The sequence below is a fragment of the Balaenoptera physalus genome, assembly GCF_965194825.1.
Source record: "Balaenoptera physalus genome assembly, chromosome: 8".
Taxonomy (NCBI): domain Eukaryota; kingdom Metazoa; phylum Chordata; class Mammalia; order Artiodactyla; family Balaenopteridae; genus Balaenoptera; species Balaenoptera physalus.
In genome coordinates, this window is record NC_138887.1 from 61,953,621 (window position 1) to 61,972,897 (window position 19,277).

Here is a 19,277-nt window from a genome sequence, read left to right on the forward strand (position 1 = left end):
TATAACCATACAATGGAATTCTATGTTAGAATTATGTAGAGGAAATTTTAATGGTTATAAGAAAATGTTTTGATATACTATTATCAAAAGAATTTTAAAAAATCAGAAAAACCAAACCAAGCTATAAAGTATGTTTCCAATTGAATTTAAATATATCTTTACATATGCATGGATAAAAGCAACTGGGAGAATATATAGCAAAATATTAACAGTGGTTCCTGTGGGCACTGGCATAACCAATGGCTTTTATTTTCATATCTGGGCTTCTCTACATTTTTCTAAATGTAGAAAAAAATAGGTCTTACACATATTACTAGAAAGAATGCTTTACACACCATACGTGTGCCTGTGCACACACACCTGCAAACACAATTTTCTGCAAACGTTTTAAAACTTAGAAATAAAATAACAATATATTATGAACGCAATTATGTATAGGATAAGGGAAATGTATTAAATAGCATCAAGCCCATCGGTGGCAGCAAACTGTCTGTGTACCCATTACTGAAAATAAAATCGGCTCTTCAAGTAATTTCTTATTATGCTAAAATTATTCTATAGGACTACCAGAGTTTAGTTCCCTGCTTAAAATCCTCTACTCAGAAGGCACACAGAAAACACACAGCTAAGCATATGGTACCGTGTGTGTAAAATGGAGATAATAATCACACCTAGCTCACAGAGCTCTCAAAAGAGTTCAATAAAATAATACTTTTAAAGCTCCTAGCACAGTGCCTGGCACATAGTAAGCACTCAATAAATGCTGGCTATCTTGGTTATTGTGTTCTACTGAGAAGCTGAAGAACAGAAGAATTCTACAGAGGAAGACGGTTGTTGATCTAAGAAGTTCATATCTGTCAGCTGGCACACATACTTCATTTAAAAATAACCTTACAATTAATGTAGGTTGTGTCCAAAGGAACCTCTGGCACATTGTAATTGCGTAGTACATTTCATTCACCACACTTATCAAAGCTTTCATGAGTAATGAAAACAGGAAATGAAGCCATGAGATAATTTCATTTTTCCTTAATCATTCCGCTTATGTTTATATTACCGAAAATGACTGAAATATAAAGAAAATATTAGCACTTTATAACTACACTGTTATTTGAATCTGCATTTACAATTTTTATTTGTCATTAAAAACAGCTTTCAATTTAGATACGTCCTTTATTATATAATACAAACAAAAAGACATCTAAAATTCTTTTTTGAAAATATCATCGTCCATTTGGAAACTATCTTAGTTCAGGCTGCTGTAACAAAAATACCATAGACTGGGTGGCTTAAAAAAACAAACATTTATTTCTCACAGTTCTGGAGGCAGGGAAGTCCAAGATCAAGGTGCCGGCAGATTTGGTGTCTTGGTGAGGCCCTGCTTCCTGGTTTGTAGAGAGCCGTCTTCTCACTGTTTCCTCACAGTGTGAAAGGGCCCAGAAATCTCCCTGGGGTCCCTTTTACAAGGGCACTATGGCCATTCTTGACAGCTTCACCCTCATGACCTAATCACCTCCCAAAGGTCCTAGCCCCTAATACTAACACGTTGGGGGTTAGGATTTCAACATGTGAATTTTGCCAAGACGCAAACATTCAGTCTGTAGCAGACACACACACACTTGCTTAAATGTGTTTTAATCATCTGTGTTAGATAAAATTGGAATGGTTAAATGTCCCACAGTTTTTAAGGGAAATCGTTTTAGGAGGAGTCACATTTCTAGATGAAGACACATGAACCCAATGATTTCAAAGAATATGGCTTGGGTCTGGTATCACATTTCAAGACCAAGAATTAGAACCTCAGTTACTTACTAAGTGAAAGATACTCCAATGATAATTGATAAGAAAAACGGCTCAGAAATATGAGTGGGATTTTAAACAACTAAATTTGTTTGTCTCCCACTCTGATTGAATCCAGAAGTATTTATTTAGGGGAGCAAAAAATCCAGATGACTTGGAGGCAAATGTTTCTGTTCGTCGAAGAATAAGGATGTCTTCTGCCAAATGCAGCCATTTCCAAACGCAATGAAGGACTATGGCTCATATATCAATCCTGCCCCTTCCTAGCTCGGCCCTCATTCTCTCACCATCTTCTCCGAACTCCCTTGCAGGATTCCCTTCAGGACCATTGCTAATTCATGCCTTCTGGAATCCACCTTCCTCATAGCTATTGAGGCTTTTCCCACCTTTTCAGAAAAAAGTTTGCCCTGGGTGATATACATAAATCTTTGCTCAGCCTCAAGCAGCTTGTTTTCTAGCTAACAGGTTTATCTGTGGCCCCAGGGGGCAGGATAGTGTTCGAGAGGGGGCTCAAAAGACCATTACCTTTCAGTACACAGCTAGGTAAACTAATTCCACCAAAGATCACAGGTTTCCATATTTCCTGGAATATGCTTTTTTTTAAAAGTCATCAAAATTTCACGTTTTAAATATTTTTAATATTTCTATTTCTCTCTTGTGCTTGAAAGATAATCATTTTAAAGCAAGAAAAGGAGCAGACAAGGTAAAACTCAAAGAGGAAAGGCTGGGAACTGATACAAAGTTGTAAGACAGTTCCCTCACTGTCTCCCACTCAGCACGAATTCATATTTGGCTGGCTAGTGGCTCTACATTTATATTCCAGGTAGCAAATTACTTTTGTGCATAAATAGGGACTGCTTCTTTCTCTCCCCAAGGGGAAACTACATGGTTCTAGATTTGGATACTGGAAAGCAGCTGCCAATATGGGGCAGAACAATTTAAAAGAAGATGGAAATACGGACTTTGATTTTAGAAGGTGTAGAAGAGAATAGATATCTTAGGCAACTGAAAGAACATATTTGGATCTGTAAGATTAAAAGAGCCTTGAACGAGACTGTACTTTGTGTTGGACGGACTTCCTTAGACAAGAAAGAACCCACCTGAATGCTGAGGGACAAATCGGTTAAGTGGCCTAAGTTTCACTGTCTTTAACTATAAAATCTGGTGATTAAACTGGCCAAGCAGAAGATATGATAAACACAGATGGGAATAAATCTGCATTTTCCAAGCCTGATGAATTTTAAAAAACTAAGTGACTAACTGAAATCTTGAAGATGAAAGAACCCAGACATGCTTCTTGAAGTAAAAAGGGGTCTAACTTAAAATTCTGTTGTCTCTGAGGATACATTACAAAGAGGTAAAGAGACTCAAGACCACATGGACGGCCTCGGCTTCCACTCTGAGACCATAAAGTTCGGTCGAGAAAATGAGTATTCTCTATAGAAACATAAACATTAAAATATGAACATTTTGCTTTGATTTCAATCCAAAAAAATAAGTTAAATGTCAAAGATATCTATTCTAATTTTAACTTCTCTGTACATAACCTAATATGTAGTAGGCGCTAAAAATCTGTTCATGGTATGTGACTGAATATTCTTTATGCAACGTGTAGGTTTAAATACATGCCAAAGTTCATTTGTAAGATACTTTTTCACATTTTAACATCTCTGAAATTGGATCAAATTTGAAATTAATGGTATATGATAGTTTAATTGGCAGCATCTTTTTTCTTAATATCACTTTAAAATAATGATACAACTTAATAGATAGTGTCTTAGATTTGATGAAATACAATATTCAATACAGTTTCAAAATCAAAACTCCCATCTAGGGACTTCATAGATGTTTTAGTATTTGAGAGTTATCTTAAGAGTAAGCTGGAAAATTCCTAAAAAAAAAAAAAAAAAAAAATTCGTCCTGAGAAAATCTGTTCTTGGGAGCAGAGATGACATGCATGGTCAGGGGGAGGTAGTTGGGAAAGAAAATGAGCCTAATGTTGACATCAGTGATTTAGGTCTGGCCTCAAACTCCTGCCCATTTCCCTAAGCTCCCAAAGCTGGGTCTAGTCAATGTCAGTCCCTTTGCATTCTGTTGTCCATCACTGGTACACTGGAATCCACGGAAAAGGTTCATATAGACTAATAGTGGAATAGTAGGTAGGTTAGGTGTAATGTAGGTAGTATGTGTAATGTATTTTCTAGGTATTTATCCAAGGTTTGGCTGTAGAAGGTGTCTTTTACTTTTCAGAGATTCAAATCTCATGAGAGTCATATAAAGTAAATGTGTTTTTAAAAACTTTTAATTACAGCATTTTTTCACCCTTTTTAGATCAGCTCAAAACAGCATCAGTTCTTGCACAAGGGCTTCAGAGATCTTAGGTTAAAGGAATAAAGAAGTCAGTATTATTGACTATTAAAACCAACAACTTACTGTTTAAAAAAAAGATGACTATATACATATATATAGCTATGTAGATAAGGCAGTAGGAGGGTGTGTCAAAATTGGTTACTTCTAAATAAAAACTATCGGTTTCTTTTTTCTCATTGTATTTTTAAACTTCACCATAGTAAACATGTGTTTGAATTTGCAGTAATTAAAAATCAGCAATAAGAGTTTTCTTTTTTACAGTTAAACCCTGGGTACGATGAAATACAGCTGGAATCTTCAAGGGTGCATCTTCAAGGTTGCGTTTGCTTAATATTTTGTTGCAAGAAAGTTACAGGCACCATCCAGTCCAGCCACTAAGTACAGTTTAAAGTTAGTTACACATGAGACAGTGAGGGCTCACAAGCTGATGCAGAAGGAATAATTCTGCCTTCTGTCTTAATAGAGATGGAGAAAAAAGAATTCTGCCTTCCATCTTGATAGAGACGGAGACTTCTGCGTGTTTCTGTGCGTTGATAGTTTACGTGTACACACGCAATTTGCTTTCTCTGGCCAGGACACAGCAAGGAGCAGTTCACTTAACAGCATACATTTCTTGATCTGGATTTTGTTCAAAATGCTGGCTCTGATGAGACTTTTATTTGGATGTTGCCTCAATCCCTTAAAGCATAAAAACCCTTCAGTACAGGTCTTTCTCCTACTGTAATCACATTTGTGCCAAATTAAAAATATTGCTAAGCACTACTTGAAAATAAGTGATGCAATAAACATCATCTTTTGCTTAGCTGTTAGCACAATATTAGGATGTTGTGCTTCCTTGACCATGTATTTGGTAGAAAATTATATTTCTGCTTTTTAAATTACTCAAAAAAGTCAGTATTATTCAGGTCCTTTGTTTCTTCAAATCATGTTATTAACATGTATTGACATATATAGTTCTTTCTTCTTTTATCTTAGGTGTATATAATTTTATCAGCTTTGCAGGAAAAACAGATACCCTCAGGGTCTGAACTGGTATTGGAGGAGATAAGCTCACTTTTAGCTCATGCCTAATAACATTACATTATTGTTTAGAAAGAGATAGCAGGCTATGTCTTATAAATTTTAATATACTCTTTCTGTCATCGAATAACAACTGAGTTATCCTACTGATAAACCATAGGACTCATACTGAACTGTGGATGATGTCTATTCACTCTATTTTTGCCAACTAAGAGTACAGAAAAATATTATGCAATGGCCAGCATCCCAGTGACTTGAGGAACCTGTATACAGTTAGCGCCTCTTCACATATTGTTCATGGAGCATTTTTTCCAGTGATTTCAGAAGGAGAACAAAAAGGGAATGGAAAGGATAATTAACTGAATATTTGTGAAATTGGGCAATGGAACATCCCTAAGCCTCAGTTTCCTCCCTGGTAAAATAAAGAAGATAGTTCCTTTCTCACAGGATGGCTGTGACTGTTAAGTAGGATGATGTAATTAGATGAAAACAGTTTGTAAAGCACTATGTTGGTTATGATTATTGCATAAATATGAGCATTGAGCACATTAGGAAAGACCTTATTAAATGGGGTGCTTTAGCACTCAGGGGAGCCATTACCTGGGGAGTTAGAGAAGGGACAGCTTGAACACTGTTGAACACTGTTGATGCTGGCACTGCAAAAGCCACTCCCCAAATTTCCTGGTTTGCGGTGACATTCAGCTCATTCAAGGTAAAGGGGCCATCCTGCCCCTCTCATAGCAACAGAATTCCCCGTTTGGCAAAGATGTCTGATATGGTGACTGATGTCGTCCACTTTAATATCAGGAAACGTAGGAGTATTAATGGAAAGGAGGTTAGCATTCTCTTGAGGGAGTTCAAGGAAGCTTTTCCAACGGGGAATTGAGATGGGCAGCAAACTACGATTTAAACAGCTAATGGGCGTTAACTAAATATACAACAAGGAAAGCTGGTCAGGTGAAATACAGATCAACTCTTCCTGTCTCTACAAACACACCTAAGTCCTGTTAACACAGTAGCTCCACACCCCAAGTAAGAGAGTTAAAGATAACGGACTAGGTGACGCCAGTGTCCTGGGGGCAGGAGGATTCCTGGTGGCTGAAGAGATGTGCTCTGTTTGCTGTAAGCAGAGATTCTACCACCATCATCTTATTTTGCAACAACGGAGACAAACAAAGGGGATTTTCCTGAGCAGCCTGAGTGACAAAGAAATGAGGCAAATTATTGAGAAACTGATGAGCGTTCATCGAAGAGCAACAAATCTGATTTATCAGCCTGAAGGGACTGCCTTCAGAGGGAAGATGAAAGAGACAGGTCTCCCAGCATGACCACCGGCTCTAACTAGCAGGGACTGGCTCATCAGCCGCAAGGACTTGAAGGGTGTAAATAGCGGGGACGGGGAGAAATTATTTCGTGTGGTCCAAGGGGACGGCAGGAGGAGTGATGGAAATGAAAGTCAAAACGAAGATAATTTAGGCGGCTGAGCAAGTCTCATGCCCTAATGGAGGGATCTATTATAGGCTGTGCTGCCCTGTCCCCCAGGAGGGATGGAGGCCCGTCACTTGTGCCATTTGCAATTGGAAAAGGCACTAAAACGTAGATCAGCTTATTGGAGAGGGCAAAAACCACCACATGCCCTCAGAGAATCTGTGGGATGACTTAATAGGTCTTTTCCATCTCAAATTACTGCAATGTGGCTTGTGTGCATGGGGACCTGAGTTGCTAGAATAATTTTCCATCATCTGGGCTTCTTTTCTGCTACTACAGGGCCCCAATGAAGAGATGATAATAGGTCATGGAGAGCAGTTTCTGCATTATAAATAGAAGCCTAAGTGTGCCGATGCTTTAGTGTGACGGCAGAACTGAGTAGGTTAAGTTTCACATTGTGATGTCAGTGTAAATAAATACATACACATACTGATTGAGACAAAACAACATCCATGTACTGATTGAGACCCAAGACAAAGGAAAGGAGCTTTGCCACATTTGGATGGTTAGCTGCCTACATGAAAGTTCAAGTAGTTTATTCTCTAATCTAGGAAAATAGACGTCCGAATACTTAAACACTATCTTAAAAAAAAAAAAAAGATTATTTGGTCTTCAAAAACTATTAAGAAACAGTTACTGTGTAGGAAGTTTAGAACTCACGTTTTGAACATATTTCTGTCTGTCTACAGCTGCAGTTGTATTAGCAACTGACACATTCTGAAACTCGCGCTGGCCCAGAAGGGCACACGTGGTCATGAGGCAGTGCCAACCTGGGTAACAACTGCAAGTGCAAGGGATGGGCACAACTTGGTCAGATGGAAACTGGGGCAGGCAGAGAAGGGCCGGTGTGACCATGATTGCTAGAAGGAGCACAGCTGTGACCATCACAGCCCCTCCCAGCCAGAAGATAACACAGATGCAGGGGGACAAAATTGGTCACAGGGTGACGGGAGGGAGAGGCAGTGAGAAAGAAAGCAAAAAAAATCTAGGAGGGGGGAAACCCACAGATGTAAGTTCCTCGCAGGTGGAGAATATCACTGGTTCCTGATAAAAATATCTTATGTGGTTGGGCGTAAGTTAAACTTGGCGTTCTGGAACACTGAAGTTTGCTACAAACAAATTCAGGGTTTGACTTACACCCGACAGATATAGGTCAACCCTCATCCTGCTGCTCTCAGCAGCTGTAGCCAATGGGAGACAGAGCTGCCCAGCATACCAGTTTAAGCTGCTGCTAATAGATGGAAATCAACCTAACCCCATTTCCTGCCTCTCTGCTGTCCTTACTTGTCTATTCATGGCCAATTTAGACACAGGCTGAGCTGCTGGCTTGCTGTAACTGCTGGGAGACTGATGGGGTAGAATCTGATGCTGGCATATTCCCTTCTTATCTAGGTGAAAGATCTGTTTTTAAGCCCTTAAAAGGAGGACTGTGTAAAAATGCAGTACTCCCTCATTAGCTTTCTGCTTTTAAGGGCTATCCTAAATTCATAGATTTTCCTGATCTTTCACTCCAAGGAAGCTTTAGAGATGTTTAGACAGAGGGAAATCCACGATGGAAGGCTCTTTCAGAAAGGCTACAGCAGAGGTTAAATGACTTGCCCAAGATTACTCAGAAGGGTGACTATAAAGGCAGAAAGAGAACCAAAAGAGTGGTCTGAGAAGAATGGGGGAAATTATCAAATTAAACCTGGAGAAAGAACAGCGTCACTGATCCTCACGGTTAAAGATCTGTTGGAAATCCCAGTTCGCTAACACGCGTTCCTTTATCCCGGACGTTCAGACTCTTAACTTAAAAGTGAGTTCAGATATTTTCCTATGCTCAAGTTTTTAAAACTGTCCAACCTATTCTCCTCAACAAAAGAGACAGTAGATCAAGCTAAGTCTGGTCATGTAGCTTCAACTGTTTACTCACTAAGGCCTATAGCCAAGAGCCTATGGAGTTGAGTTAGAGGTTGAATTTTAGAAGAACAAGCTTTATGCTAAATGTTCTGTTGTAACTACATCTCTTTCTGCAGTGTTTTATGCCTTGTTTCTTTTTTTCCCCCGGATTACAGACCAAACGTGGTAATCCAATCTCTCTTGCTAGTGAGTGGTTCAAAATCAGAACATGGCATCCTCTGACAGCAGAATTGATCCAGCTTGGTCCTAAAGTGACTCAGTGAAGCTAAAGAGAAGAACTTGTATTTTTTTTTTGTGATAAATTTATTTTATTTATTTTATTTTTTGGCTGCGTTGGGTCTTCGTCACTGCACACGGGGTTTCTCTAGCTGTGGTGAGCGGGGGCTACTCTTCGTTGTGGTGCACGGGCTTCTCATTGGGGTGGCTTCTCTTGTTGCGGAGCACAGGGCTCTAGGCGCACGGGCTTCAGTAGTTGTGGCTCGCGGGCTCTGGAGCACAGGCTCAGTAGTTGTGGTGCACAGGCCTAGTTGCTCCGCGGCATGTGGGATCTTCCCAGACCAGGGCTCGAACCCGTGTCCCCTGCAATGGCGGGCAGATTCTTAACCACTGCACCACTAGGGAAGCCCAGGATTTGTATTGTATTGCTAGCAAAGAGACTGCATTTCTCCTCTGATGAATGTGCACAGGAAAGCATGCTGTCCCCGGTGATCGTTGGGTACCGTCTCATGATCCTGAGGGAAGCCATCCTGTCCTTCTGGTTACGTGATACAGTGGGTTTCCTTATTGTTTAGGCCAGTTTTATTTGGAGTTTCAATTTTTACAGTGAAAAGTTGTCATAACTCTTTCTGTTCTAGGGGTTTTTTTGTCTGTTTTGTTTTTGTCAATTCCTGTTGGGTATTATTTTTATTGTTGATGTGGCAAGAACTCTACTGAGATATAGTCTTCTTGTCTTTATATTATGAATATATCTCTAAATTTATCACTTATCATTTACTCCTTACTCTTGTTTAATATAGAGAAGATTATAATTTAAGTCTATTAAATCCATCAGTGTTTTTCTGTATGATATATTCCATTGCTTTTACTTTTATTCATTCATTCATTAAAGAGTGTGTGTGTGTGTATGTGTGTGTGTGTGTGTGTACTACAAGGTGCCAAGCACTACGAGAGGCAATAAGAATATTGTGAGACAAGAAAGACACAGTCCCTGTCCTCGTGGAGTTCATATCCTGGTGGGGGATTGAGAATATGTTAGACATTAACTGAAAAGCCACACAAGTGTGTGTAAGCTACTAAAGGATAGAGGCTACAGAGGGAAGAACACAGTATAGGAGCGCTTTCATAGGAGGGTTAGGTCTAGTTAGGGAAGTCAGGGGAAGCTTTCCTGGGGAAGTGGTGACTGAGCTAAGAATGATAAAGAGGACTTAGGTAGTTGGCTAAGAGCATTACAGGCAGTGGAAATAGCAGGTGCAAAGGTCCTGCTCAGGGGCAAGCATAGGAAACAGGAAGGACTGAAAGAATGTAGAACATGGTCCACATCCTCAGAGGGGCCTGGTACAAGTGAAGGTGGAAGGTTGAAGGGTGGGAAGTGGGGGATGCTGACCACGCAGGGCCAATAAGTCCATGTTAAGGAGTTGTGTCTCCTTCCTAAGATCTATGGGAAATCACTGAAGGTGTCATCTTTGACAACCACATTACTTTTACCTCCAAACATCCAATCTAATAACAAGTCCTAACAATTTTGCTTTCTAAATATCTCTTCAATCTATCCACTTCAATCCATACACTTCTGTTCGTCATTACCAACACTTCCTCAGCCCATTCTATCATCATTTCTGTCTGGACTAGGGGAATAGCGTCCTCAGTGATCTATTTGCACCTACTCTTGCCCCACTCCACTCCATTCCTGCACAGTTATGGGAAGACAGACCTGACCTTGATACCATTTGATGACACAGAAAACACTGAAAGAGGACCAGTTTGTTTTTCATTAGTTTTGTTCTTGAGAGGTTGTGGAGTGGGCAGTTCATGAGTTTAATCTTGGACCTGCTGAGTTTTAAATATCCCTGGGATATCCTAGAGAAGAAGCCAACTAGGAGGTGTCTGTTAGGTAGATATCTTCTGCCTCCCCATCTAGAGCCACTCTCCACCCATCTCTGCGCTGATCCCTGTCCAGAGACATTGACGTGTGTGGGATGTCAAGATTCCATGTATCCCCAGAACCTGCTCCCGTGTGCTCTGCCTTCTAGTTGCATTCAGCCCATAGGAGGTACATGAAGGAAGAAGCGTGAAGGCTGAGTATTTACTCTATACGATATACATCCTGCATCATCTCTTCCTCTTCCCCACCGCCTCCTCTTTCCACCCTGCCTCCTTCAAACCCTCCTCCTCGGCCTCCTGCTCCTCCTGCTCTTCTTCCTCCCACCTCTTCCTCTTTTTTTCTCTCTCGAATCCAGTAATCATTTCCACCGCCTCCTTTTTTTTAAATTAATTAATTAATTTTTGGCTGCGTTGGATCTTTGCTGCACCCGGGCTTTCTCTAGTCACGGCAAGTGGGGGCTACTCTTCGTTGCAGTGAGTGGGCTTCTCATTTCGGTGGCTTCTCTTGTTGCAGAGCACAGGCTCTAGGTGCCCGGTCTTCAGTAGTTGCGGCACGTGGGCTTCAGTAGTTGCGGCACGCGGGCTCAGTAGTTGTGGCTCACGGGCTCTAGAGTGCAGGCTGAGTAGTTGTGGCACACAGGCTCAGTTGCTCCGTGGCATGTGGGATCTTTCTGGACCAGGGCTTGAACCCCTGCACTGGCAGGTGGATTCTTAACCACTGAGCCACCAGGGAAGTCCCTAACCTCCTCCTTTAAGCCTAGGCAGTAAAAGCTCCCTGAGATGCTGGACTACTGTCCTCTGTTGTTTTCCCCAAACCCTTTGCAAATGATCTCTTGACTACAGTCTCCTTAATTACAGTACATTTGAGTGTGCCACCTGTCTCTTTCAGGGATTCTGACTTATACTGATAGGTAAGAAATGCCTGGGGGAGAGTTAAATTTGAGTCACCTGAGTAGAGGTGGTAATTGGAGCCGTGGGTATAAATGTGAATATCTTGGCAGACAGTGTAGAGAAGGAATGGGCCCTGAGGAACTCAAACATGTAATGGCTTTCAGAGGAGGATAATCTTGCAAAGGAATTGGAGAAGTAGCAACCAAAGTGAGGTGAAAAATCAGGGCAGTGTGTGTCATAGAAGTCAAAGGAAGCAAAGGGAAGAAAAAGAGTGTTGGTAGTCAAGATTATCAGTTGGTCCTGCAAAGTCATTGGATTTAGTGACTTATACCATCGTGAATCTGTTACATATTTTCTGTGCTCCCTCTGAATAATGATTTAAATTTTTTTACATTAACTTATCTATAATTTATTTTAGGTAAATACAGTCAAATTTGTTTTAGAACATATTTTAAGGTAAAAAATTAACTACCCTTCCTTAACCATTATTCCAACATTATTTATTTTATACTTTCTCTATTACCATTATTTCCTCCAACATTCACTGTTTCTAAAAATATAAAAAGATGTTTGAGCACTTTCTACTAGATGTTTAAGAGCTTTCTATTTGACTGTATCATAGTGGTTCAATGGTTGTCGCTTTATCATTCATTTTAAAATTTATCCATTAGAACAAGTCTAACCTCTTAATTTTAATTTTCAGAATTCTATTATCAATAGCCCCATTTATTCTTCCAGATAAACTTTATATTTTTTTAACATCTTTATTGGAGTATAATTGCTTTACTATGGTGTGTTAGTTTCTGCTTTATAACAAAGTGAATCAGTTATACATATACATATGTCCCCACATCTCTTCCCTCTTGCATCTCCAGATAAACTTTAGAACCATTTTATCAATTAAAAAAAAACCTCATTGTGATTTTTTCAAGACCGTGAGAGATAGATGGCCAACCAGAGTTCCTAAGGTTCAGTGTATGTAACTGTTGCCGCCGCTTAAGCCTGCCAAAGCAGTGGTACGGCTGCTGCCCTTGTATTTGCTACCTCTGGAAACATTCTTGCCAGTAGTGGCGGCAGCGGGACTCAATTACCCTCTTTTCGCACTCCCTCCAGAAGCTCTAGATGGCGTCTTCCGTGGGCAACGTGGCCGACAGCACAGAACCAACGAAACGTATGCTTTCCTTCCAAGGATTAGCAGAGTTGACACGTCGAGAATATCAGGCAGGAGATTTTGAGGCAGCTGAGAGACACTGCATGCAGCTCTGGAGACAAGAGCCAGACAATACTGGTGTACTTTTATTACTTTCATCTATACACTTCCAGTGTCGAAGGCTGGATGGATCTGCCCACTTTAGTACTCTGGCAATTAAACAGAACCCTCTTCTGGCAGAAGCCTATTCGAATATGGGGAATGTGTACAAGGAAAGCGGGCAGTTGCAGGAAGCAATTGAGCATTACCGGCATGCATTGCGTCTCAAACCAGATTTCATTGATGGTTATATTAACCTGGCAGCCGCTTTGGTAGCAGCAGGCGACATGGAAGGGGCAGTACAAGCTTATGCCTCTGCTCTTCAGTACAATCCTGATCTGTACTGTGTTTGCAGTGACCTGGGGAACCTGCTCAAAGCCCTGGGTCGCTTGGAAGAAGCCAAGGCATGTTATTTGAAAGCAATTGAGACGCAACCGAACTTTGCAGTAGCTTGGAGTAATCTTGGCTGTGTTTTCAATGCACAAGGGGAGATTTGGCTTGCAATTCATCACTTTGAAAAGGCTGTCACCCTTGACCCCAATTTTCTGGATGCTTATATCAATTTAGGAAATGTCTTCAAAGAGGCACGGATTTTTGACCGAGCTGTGGCAGCTTACCTTCGTGCCCTAAGCTTGAGTCCAAATCATGCAGTGGTACATGGCAACCTGGCTTGTGTATACTATGAGCAAGGCCTGATAGATCTGGCGATAGACACCTACAGGCGAGCTATTGAATTGCAATCACATTTCCCTGACGCTTACTGCAACCTAGCCAACGCTCTCAAAGAGAAGGGCAGTGTTGCCGAAGGAGAAGATTGTTATAATAAAGCTCTCTGGCTGTGTCCCACCCATGCAGACTCTCTGAATAACCTAGCCAGTATCAAACGAGAACAGGGAAACATTGAAGAGGCAGTTCGCTTGTATCGTAAAGCATTAGAAGTCTTCCCAGAGTTCGCTGCTGCCCATTCAAATTTAGCAAGTGTATTGCAGCAGCAGGGAAAACTGCAGGAAGCTCTGATGCATTATAAGGAGGCTATTCAAATCAGTCCTACCTTTGCTGAGGCCTACTTTAATATGGGAAACACTCTAAAGGAGATGCAGGATGTTCAGGGAGCCTTGCAGTGTTATACTCGTGCCATTCAGATTAACCCGGCATTTGCGGATGCCCACAGCAATCTGGCTTCCATTCACAAGGATTCAGGGAATATTCCAGAAGCAATTGCTTCTTATTGCACTGCTCTGAAGCTTAAACCTGATTTTCCTGACGCTTATTGTAATCTGGCTCATTGCCTGCAGATTGTCTGTGATTGGACAGACTATGATGAGCGCATGAAGAGGTTGGTCAGCGTTGTGGCTGACCAGTTAGAGAAGAATAGGTTGCCTTCTGTGCAACCTCATCACAGCATGTTATATCCTCTTCCTCACGGCTTCAGGAAGGCTATTGCCGAGAGGCATGGGAACCTCTGCCTGGATAACATAAATGTCCTTCATAAACCACCGTATGAACATCCAAAAGACTTGAAGCTCAGTGATGGTCGACTGCATGTAGGATACGTGAGTTCTGACTTTGGGAACCATCCTACTTCTCATCTTATGCAGTCTATTCCAGGCATGCACAATCCTGATAAATTTGAGGTATTCTGTTATGCCCTGAGCCCAGATGATGGCACAAACTTCCGAGTGAAGGTGATGGCAGAAGCCAATCATTTCATTGATCTTTCTCAGATTCCATGCGATGGAAAAGCAGCTGATCGCATCCATCAAGATGGTATACACATCCTTGTAATTATGAATGGTTATACCAGGGTTGCTCGAAATGAACTCTTTGCTCTCAGGCCAGCTCCTATTCAGGCAATGTGGCTGGGGTACCCTGGGACTAGTGGCGCCCTTTTCATGGATTATATCATCACTGATCAGGAAACTTCACCTGCTGAAGTTGCTGAGCATTATTCTGAGAAACTGGCTTATATGCCCCATACTTTCTTTATTGGTGATCATGCTAATATGTTCCCTCACCTGAAGAAAAAAGCAGTCATCGATTTTAAGTCCAATGGGCACATTTATGACAATCGAATTGTGCTGAATGGCATCGACCTCAAAGCATTTCTTGATAGTCTACCAGATGTGAAAATTGTCAAGATGAAATGTCCTGATGGAGGAGACGATGCAGACAGCAGTAATAGAGCTCTTAATATGCCTGTCATTCCTATGAATACGATTGCAGAAGCAGTTATTGAAATGATTAACAGAGGACAAATTCAGATAACAATTAATGGATTCAGTATTAGCAATGGACTGGCAACTACCCAGCTCAACAATAAGGCTGCCACTGGAGAGGAGGTTCCCCGTACCATTATTGTAACCACACGTTCTCAGTACGGCTTACCGGAAGATGCCATTGTGTACTGTAACTTTAATCAGTTATATAAAATTGACCCATCTACTTTGCAGATGTGGGCAAATATTCTGAAGCGTGTTCCCAATAGTGTACTGTGGCTATTGCGTTTTCCAGCAGTAGGAGAACCTAATATTCAACAGTACGCACAATATGGGCCTTCCCCAGAACCGTATCATTTTTTCACCTGTTGCTCCTAAAGAGGAACATGTTCGGAGAGGCCAGCTGGCTGATGTCTGCTTGGACACTCCACTCTGTAATGGACACACCACAGGGATGGATGTCCTTTGGTCGGGGACACCCATGGTGACTATGCCAGGAGAGACTCTTGCTTCCCGAGTTGCAGCTTCCCAGCTCACTTGTTTAGGCTGTCTTGAGCTTATTGCTAAAAATAGACAAGAATATGAAGACATAGCTGTGAAACTGGGAACTGATCTAGAATACCTGAAGAGAATTCGTGGCAAAGTCTGGAAGCAGAGAATATCTAGCCCTCTGTTCAACACCAAACAATACACAATGGAACTAGAGCAGCTCTATCTACAGATGTGGGAGCATTATGCAGCTGGCAACAAACCTGATCACATGATTAAGCCTGTTGAAGTCACTGAGTCGGCCTAAATAATGACTGTGTGCACAGGAGAATTACCCCTGTACCTGAGCCTCAACCTTCTGGGGGAAAGCGAACTAGATACGTTACTTTGTACTTACCTGTGCAATATCATGTTGCAGATGGGTGACAGACAATGATAACAAATAGCACAGCCAGACTTGCTTCCTGCATGATCAAGACAGGGAGAGACACAAGAGATGGGAAACTGCTGTTCCACAAGGAGTCTCCATAGAATTTTGCAGCAGCCAGGTGTTGCATAAGTCTGGAAGGTCTGATCTCCCTTGGTCTTCCATGGGATGGGTGGTTAGTGTGGAGGAGAGATAGAGATTGCCCAGTCTTCTGAATTAATTTTTTTTCTTTATATTTTGGGTATTGGAGCTATTAAAAATGTTTGGTTTCAGGTATTTTTATTCATGTGAAGTGTATATGATTCTCTTGAGATAAGGTTTTAAGCTAAAATATTCCTTGTTTTAGTTTCTGAACTCTACAGATAAATGGGGACTTTGCTAGTGTAGTCTTTTTATAGGTTTTATAAACCATTTGAGCCTATATCAGTCATTTTAGTGTCTGACATGTTTGGAACTATCAGTGCTTTGTTGGTTTATGGCTTAAATTCTTTTTCTGGTCCGTTTCCTTCTTCCCTTCCCCCACTTTAAAAATTTTCCTGTAAGTTGGCTAACAAAAAACCAAGTCTGATTCAAAACCTCCCAGAGTGTTTCTCTTAAACATATCATCTGGTGCCAAATGAAGATTCTTAGGAGTGATTTTTTTTTTTTAATTTTATTTATTTATTTATTTATGGCTGTGTTGGGTCTTCGTTGCTGTGCGAGGGCTTTCTCTAGTTGCGGCAAGTGGGGGCCACTCTTCATCGCGGTGCGCGGGCCTCTCACTGTCGCGGCCTCTCTTGTTGCGGAGCACAAGCTCCAGACGCGCAGGCTCAGTAGTTGTGGCTCACGGGCCTAGTTGCTCCGCGGCATGTGGGATCTTCCCAGACCAGGGCTCAAACCCGTGTCCCCTGCATTGGCAGGCAGATTCTCAACCACTGCGCCACCAGGGAAGCCCAGGAGTGATTATTAATTACGAAGGGCACAGTTGTGGTACTGTCACTGATGATAATAATAATGGATTTTTGGCCTAGAGTTTTGACCTATTTCACCAGTGTTTTACCGTTGACTGCCCCTCTATGCTGCTTCCAAAAGTGATAGTGTGTGATAAGATTTTTACTTTCACTTCTAAAGTTTTTTTTTTTTTTTTGAGTCCTGTTCTTCCTTTTTCTTTCAGTAGAAATGAAATCCCAGGTAAGTACAAGTATTCAAATATTTGATCACTAAGTCACAGTTATCTCCAGTACATTAAATAACTTTCATCAAAAAACATGTTATAGGTAAAAAGCTCTGGAGGACCAGCTATGTATATGATTATTATGTTTCAGACCTTCTAGGGTGTTATATATAATAACTTGTCTTCTGGACGTGGTCTTGAAGTCTTTATGGATTCAGCCTCAGTAGTAGCAAACTGCACTGCTACTTGGTTTGGAGTATAAATTAGCCTTTAGCCCTCCTGGAGGTTGAGTTTTTGGTATTGAAAACCATAGGAATGAAATTATTGTATTTCAACAAAGGATTGAGGGCTTGAGGCTTAAACAAGCCAACATATGAATATATGTTTTTGTCTTGCTGTACTGCACATATGCTGTCTAGTAACAGATATTTTGTCTGCTAGTAGTGTTCTAGATTCTGTCTTTCCAAAGCGCTGAGGCAGTGCACCTATTCTGTAGTTGCAGCTGATGCCTGAATGTATCCTAGCTGACAAATTATTGATTAATAAGAACTTGAATTTCTGAAAGAGTTGTACTGTTAACCAAAATCTGAGCAAGGAGTCTCAAATGTAATTCTTAGCCAGGATTACATGTTAATGAACGATTTAACAGTGTAAATCAAGGAACATCAGTGTAGGGATTTCTTTTAATTTATTTTTTACCTGCTTGAAATAATCAGTTAAAGGTTGCCAGCTTGGTTGCAGATGAAAGGACGTTTGAAGTTCACCAAACTACTTAATGTGGAATAGGATAATAGACTTCCAACGCCCTCAGGGCTGTGACCTTGCAGCCATTTTACATAGCACATCGTCCTCCTATAGGGATGAACCTTTCCCAGGCCCAAAAAGTAGCCGCTCTGGTTGAAGCTTTGCTTATTGTAACAGGCTTTTGTTTCCAGGTAACATGTCTGTGGAAGACTTAATTCTGAATAGAGATATAGATATTACTGGAAACTAATTGTTTTTTCTATTATACTCTGCTTTATCAAAAAAGTAAAACATTTACATTGTGCTACAGAAATTCAGATGTTGTCTTGCAATCTTTAAATAATACATGAATGATTTGCCCTTAAAAAAAAACACAACAACAAAAAAACTTCATTGTGATTTTGTTTGGGATTATTTTAATCCTGTAAATTAAATTGGGAAGAAGTTAAATCTTTATTATATTGCCTTTTAGCCAGAAACTTGATAGATAGATAGATAAATCCATTTATCTTCAAATCTCATTTTTAACTCTAATAAAAGTGTAGCCATTTTCTTCAAATAATATGTTAATATATTTTGTGAAGGTCGTTTCCAAATATTTTATATTTACATTCTTCTTTCTGATGTTTCTTAGATATTCTTTGCTACTCTTTCTCTGACTTTTTTTGGTATAATAGTAATATATGTTTCTGGTAGAAAAAATGAGAAGAAATCAAGAAAAAAAACCCTAAATATAATTCTAATAGTCAACACCCAGATCCCAATACAGTTAACTTTTTGGTGTACTCACTAAACGCTTTTTATATTCTTATGTATGTGTATTTTTATATTTCTTATGTAAATGAGAGATCATACTGTTCTGTAACGTCTTTCATCTACTATACAAGGAACATCTCATGTCAGTGTATGCACTTCATTGCTGCATGCTATTCTGTTGTACAGATGTACCTTAATTTATTTAACGAGACCTTTACTGGGGACCTTTGTTGTTGTTTCTAACTTTCCAGCATGAAATCATTCTGTGATAAAGCTCTTTTTACCTCCTCGATTCCAAAGAGCCTTGGCATTTTATAAAATAAATGTTTAAGGATAAAAAAAGTAACGATGACATGATCACTTGTGCATCTACTGTCCCATTTAAGACATAGAACATTTAAGCCCCTATGTGTCCCTCTCCAATCCCATCCTTCCTAATCATTCTATATATATATATATGTGTGTGTGTGTGTGTGTATGCACATATACGTATATATGTATGTATATATGATTTTTGTATGCTTTTGAACTTCATATAATTGGAATTTACCATATGGGTCTTTCTGGGACATACCTTTTCCACTTAATAACATGTTCCTGAGATGCATCCATGTTGTTGCAAATAACTACAGTTTATTCATGTTTATTTCTGTATAGTATTCAATTATATGAATA

The 19,277-nt window shown here is 40.3% G+C and overlaps 1 long non-coding RNA gene and 1 pseudogene across 2 annotated transcripts in view; both read left to right on the plus strand.

Annotated features, from left to right (window-relative positions):
- LOC309665576 overlaps nt 1-19,277 on the plus strand; it is a 218,700-nt gene that overhangs the window by 46,211 nt on the left and 153,212 nt on the right. The window lies entirely within an intron of this gene.
- Nucleotides 8,991-18,163, plus strand: LOC309665395 (UDP-N-acetylglucosamine--peptide N-acetylglucosaminyltransferase 110 kDa subunit pseudogene; annotated as a pseudogene). The gene has a single exon. The product of its transcript is annotated as a UDP-N-acetylglucosamine--peptide N-acetylglucosaminyltransferase 110 kDa subunit pseudogene (transcript).